The following is a 6,000-nucleotide window of genomic DNA, read 5'->3' as shown; positions in this document are numbered from 1 at the left end:
CAAGTCGAGTGAGTTTATATTAATGGTGATTTACATGAGGGGCAAGCATATGGTACTCAGAGCCGTACTTGTGAAATTCTTTTGAGAAAGATGAGCAAACTTTTCACAATCCTTGAATTGAGTGTTACATTCTAAAGTGAGATACGCTAACGGAGAGTAGAGGAGGAGGAGTTTGGGATCCACAGTGACCTACATGAAAGAGCGAGCTTCCTTGATGAATAAAGTCAATTGTTGATGCTCTAGTGTCACATTAGAACTATTGTACTTAAAAAGTCAAATCATTGTATTGTTGATAATTCATAAATGTGGTGGATAATTGTTGGTCCCAATTTATGTGTGTTTGATTCACCTTAGGCTAGCTGAAATAGCTCTTTTCTTGTGGAGGTGGGAATTACCTTATTTGCTTGAGGACAAGCAAAAGCTTAAGTTTGGGGGAGTTGATAAGTAGGGATTTTGACTACTTATTTGCACTCTTTTACTTTCATTTTAGCTCAAAATTGCTTTAAGGTTTTCTTGAAAACTGATGAAATGTGCTTTCTTGCGGGAGTGTTGAAATATGAGTCAAAGAGATGAAAATCAACTCAAGAAGGTGTAATTTTGGACAAGGACCAAAATAAAGCTAAAAGGGCAAAATGCGGACCGCACAATATTGAGTGCGGCTGCAGAACATGAGGAAGCCTCTGACAAAATTTCTATGCAAAGTGCGGACCGCACAATTATTCTGCGGCCGCAAAAGATGAGGTTCAGAGAGATGGATTCTGGGGTCATGAAGAAGTGTGGACCGCACCATTATTGTGCGGCTGCAGAAGATGAGGTCCAGAGAGATAGATTTTGGGGTCATGAAGAAGTGCAGCCGCAGAATCAAAAGTGCGGCCGCACTCAGAAATGTGCGGTCCGCAGAAGTCTTGCATGTCAAAGCTAAAATTCGAGAGTGCGGCCGCACTCAGAAATGTGCGGACCGCGAAATTTGAAGAAGTGCGGCCGCAACCCAGAATTGTGTGGCCGCAGAAGTCCATCATGTCAAGCTAGAGTCCAAGTGCGGACCGCACACATAATTGTGAGGCTGCAGAATCTCCGCAGCCTCACAATTATGTGTGCGGGTGCAGAATCTCCGCAAGGACAATTTTGTCCGATAATTTCAGCTGGATATAAATAGCTTTTTTTTTCAAATTTAGGTTAAGCAGAGAACACCTAAGAATAGATAGCCGTTTTTATTTATTGTTTTGGGTAACTTTGTAATAGTTTCTCATTTTAACATCAGATTTTCTTCCCTTAATCATCTATTATGAGTTTTATCTTAGTTTCTTCTTTAATTTCTTCATTTTCTATGAGTAGCTAAACCCTTAGCTAGGGTTGTGACCCAATCCTAGTATGGCTACTTAATGGGTGATTGATTTAGGGCTTATTTATGATTGGGTATATGATATTTAGCCTAGTTCTTGCTTGAATTTGAGAATTGATGGTTGCAACTATTGATTCATGCCTAATTGACTTAGTCTCTACCTTAGGAAGAGAGACTAAGTCTAGAAAAACTTTGCTAATAAGAAATTGGGGTGAACTCAAGAAAGTGATAACCCCAATAAAAGGGTCGAATCTAGAGATAGTAAGACCCGACTTGAGCATCTATCACTTGTTTTGTGAAATACCCATTTGGACTTGAGAAAGCCAAATTGGGTAAAATCACTCAAACTACCGAGAGGTATAGAGTGAGTAATCGTGTGTGATTTCTATATTTTATCCCGACCAACCAAACATGCCCTAAAGCTCTCAATCTGTTATGTAACCAACTAGGTGGAAGTTACAACCCTAGATCTTTTATAACCTGAAAAACAACAATACCAAAAACATTGTCTCTTAGCTTTACAATTACAGCGTTAGCATAAGATTTAGGAGTAGAAAAGAAACAACCCAATATGTGAAAGTGCAATCTTGGGCATGTCATATACTTAGACTAGGTATATACCTAATCCAACATAAAGCTCTCTGTGGAATCGACCGCGACTCGCATTGGGTATTTATAATTGCATTGACCTCCTCACAATCCCAATTAGTGGTGTAAGTTTGGGCGACATCAATTTTTGGTTGCGGCCGCACTTCTTCAAATTCTGTGGTCCGCACATTTCTGAGTGCGTCCGCACTCTGGAATTTTAGCTTTGACATGCAAGACTTCTGCGGACCGCACATTTTTGAGTGGGGTCGCACTCTCGAGTTTTAGCTTTGACATGCAAGACTTCTGTGGACCGCACATTTCTGAGTGCGGCTGCACTTTTGATTCTGCAGCCGCACAATAATGGTGCGGTCCGCACTTCTTTATGACCCCAGAATCCATCTCTCTGAAGCTCATCTTATGCGGCTGTACAATTCTGGGTTGCGGTCGCACTTCTTCAAATTCCGCGGTCCGCATATTTTTGAGTGCAGCCGCACTCTCAAATTTTAGCTTTGACATGCAAGACTTCTGCGGACCGCACATTTCTGAGTGTTGCTGCACTCTGGAGTTTTAGCTTTGACATGCAAGATTTCTGCGGACCGCACATTTCTGAGTGCGGCCGCACTTTTGATTCTGCGGCCGCACAATAATGGTGCGGTTCGCACTTCTTTATGACCCCAGAATCCATCTCTCAAGAGGCGTACACCCAGCAATTCGGGGCGTACGCCCGGGCGTTTGAGGCGTAAGCCCCAGAGACTTTTTCAAATTAAAATAAATTTGTTGAATAAGTCCTTAATATAATACCCAAATTCTCAAAAGTCGGTTTGGTAATTACTCAAAAGTTTTAAAAAGGAACTAAAATGTATTAAATTTAAAAGTCGACCATTTTTATTGATTGAAGCCCTAAATCATGGTCTTTTCCAATTTTTTATCTTCTCCGCTAGTCTGCTAATATCTCCCAAAAGCAACAAATATTCAATTTTTTTACAAATACAAAGAGAATTCCATTCTCCTTCATAGATGCAAGTTCAAAGTTCAAATTGCAGGTTAGCCATCCTTTTTATTCCTCCATGTAGAAAACTTTATTCTTTTCGACTCAAGTTACTTGTGCTTCTAAGTAGCGTATAATAGATTGTTTTGACTAGTTTTTTGTGGGGATGAATCACATACACACACACACACACACACACACACACACACACATATATATATATATATATATATATATATATATATATATATATATATATATATATATATATATATATATACACACACACACACACACATCACATATTTATAGTTTTCTTCAATTTTTATGCAATTTTACATGTTTATAAATATTTAATGTAATTATATTATTTTATAAAATATTAAAAAATAAATACATATGGGGCTTACGCCCAGCCTCGGGGCTTACTCCCCACTGAGGCATTTGTAAAATACCTCACCTTACGCCCACGCCTTTTAAAATACTGGATTGGATATTTTCGAGTCAAGCCGAGTTTTGGCTTGTGTGGTTTCTCAGTCTTCTCTTTATGATCGTATCAGAGAACGCCAGTATGATGACCCCCATCTGCTTGTCCTTAAGGACACGGTTCAGCACGGTGATGCCAATGGGTCACTATTGGGGATAACAGTGTATTACGGATGCAGGGCAGGCTATGTGTGCCTAATGTAGATAGTTTACGTGAGTTGATTCTCCAGGAGGCTCACAGTTCGCGGTACTCCATTCATCCAGGTGCCGCGAAGATGTATCAGGATTTGAGGCAGCACTATTGGTGGAGGCGAATGAAGAAAGATATAATTGGGTTTGTAGCTAGGTTTTTAAATTGTCAACAGGTGAAATACGAGCATCAGAGACCAGGCGGATTGCTTCAGAGACTTGATATTCCAGAGTGGAAGTTGGAGCGTATTACCATGGACTTCGTAGTTGGGCTCCCATGGACATTGAGAAAGTTTGATATTGTTTGGGTGATTGTAGATCGGTTGACCAAATCCGCACATTTTATTCCAGTTGGTACTACTTATTCCTCGGAGCGGTTGGCTGAGATTTATATCCACAAGATTGTTCGCTTACACGGTGTTCCAGTGTCCATCATTTCGGATCGGGACACGCAGTTTACATCACAGTTTTGGAGAGCAGTGCAGCGAGAATTAGGTACACAGGTTCAGTTGAGTACAATATTTCACCCTCAGATGGACGGACAGTCCGAGCGCACTATTCAGATATTGGAGGATATACTACGTGCTTGTGTCATTGGTTTTGGGTTTCTTGGGATCCGTTTCTGCCACTCGCGGAGTTTGCTTACAATAACAGCTACCAATCGAGCATTCAGATGGCTCTGTATGTGGCTTTATATGGTAGACGGTGTCGGTCTCCGGTGGGTTGGTTTGAGCCGGATGAAGCTAGGCTATTTGGTACTGACTTAGTTCAGGATTCTTTGGAGAAGGTTAAATTGATTCAGGAGCGGCTTCGCACTGCACAATCTAGACAGAAGAGTTATGTCGACAGGAAGGTTCGTGATGTTGCTTACATGGTTTGGGAGAAGGTTCTGCTCACGATTTCACCCATGAAGGGTGTGTTGAGGTTCGGGAAGAAGGGCAAGTTGAGCCTTAGGTATATTGGGCCTTTTGAAATACTTAAGAAGATTGGATATGTTGCTTATGAACTTGCATTGTCGCCTAGTCTATCGAGTGTTCATCTAGTGATTCATGTATCTATGCTTCGAAAGTATGTCGGGGATCCGTCTCATGTTTTGGATTTCAGCACAGTGTAGTTGGATGGTAATTTTACTTATGATGTGGAGCCGATGGCCATTTTAGACCGACAAGTTCGAAAATTGAGATCAAAGAACATAGCTTCAGTGAAAGTGCAGTGCAGAGGCCAGCCATTCGGAGAAGCTAACTGGGAGATTGAGCGGGAGAATAGAGCAAATATTCACACCTATTTGGGACTCCAGGTATGATTCTAACCCGTTCGAGGACGAACGTTTGTTTAAGAGGAGGAGAAAGTAACGACCCGATCGGTCGTTTTGAGTACTACAACCCTGTTCTCCCATTTACTGCTCAATTTGTGCCTTACATTTGTTATGTGACTTGCCGGGATAATTGGTTCGGGTCCGGGGAGGTTTTGGAATGAATTGGAACACTTAGTTTCAATGTTTAAAGTTTAAGTTGAAATAGTTGACCGGAGGTTGACTTATGTGTAAACGACCCCGGAATAGAGTTTTGATGATTCCAATAGCTCTATATGGTGATTTTAGATTTAGGCGCGTGTCCGGAAAATTATTTGAAAGCATGTAGCTAAATTAGGCCTGAAATAGCGAAAATAGGAAGTTTAAGTTTAGAAGTTTGATCGGGGAGTTGACTTTTTGATATCGGGGTCAGAATCTAGTTCTGAAAATTGTCATAGGTCTGTTATGTCATTTATGACTTGTGTGCAAAATTTGAGGTCAATCGGACTTGATTCGATAGGTTTCGGCATCGAATGTAGAAGTTGGAATTTCTTAGTTTCGTTAAGCTTGAATTGGGGTATGATTCGCGGTTTTGGCATTGTTTGATGTGATTTGAGATTTTGACTAAGTTCGTATGATGTTTTAGGACTTGTTGGAGTATTTGATTGAAGTCCCGAGGGTCTCGGGTGAGTTTCGTATGGTGAACGGATCAAATTCGGACTTAGAACAAAATTAGAAACCTTCTGCCATCTGATGCAATCGCACCTACGGAAATTGGATCGCAAGTGCGAGCTCGCAGAAGCGAGCCTGGAATCGCAGAAGCATGTGGTCTGCAGACGCGGATGAAATGTCGCAAAAGCGCAACCGCAGAAGCAACAACCTGGTCGCAGATGCAGCCTAGGCTAGGAGTGCATTGGACCGCAGAAGCGGACTCTTGTCCGCAGAAGCGAGAATGGCCCAGAAGCGGGAGAAAAAATTGCAAAAGTGGTTGCGCAGAAGCGGTTAAAATTTCGCAGGTGCGGAACCTCTGGGCAGTGTATAAAAATAAAGGGGTCCGAGATTTTCTCATTTCTAGACATTCCAAACACGGGTTGAGGCGATTTTTCAGAGAGAATT

The sequence above is a fragment of the Nicotiana tabacum genome, chromosome 2 (assembly GCF_000715075.1).
Source record: "Nicotiana tabacum cultivar K326 chromosome 2, ASM71507v2, whole genome shotgun sequence".
NCBI lineage: Eukaryota > Viridiplantae > Streptophyta > Magnoliopsida > Solanales > Solanaceae > Nicotiana > Nicotiana tabacum.
The sequence above is the reverse complement of the archived record's forward strand: the minus strand, read 5'-3'. Positions refer to the sequence as shown.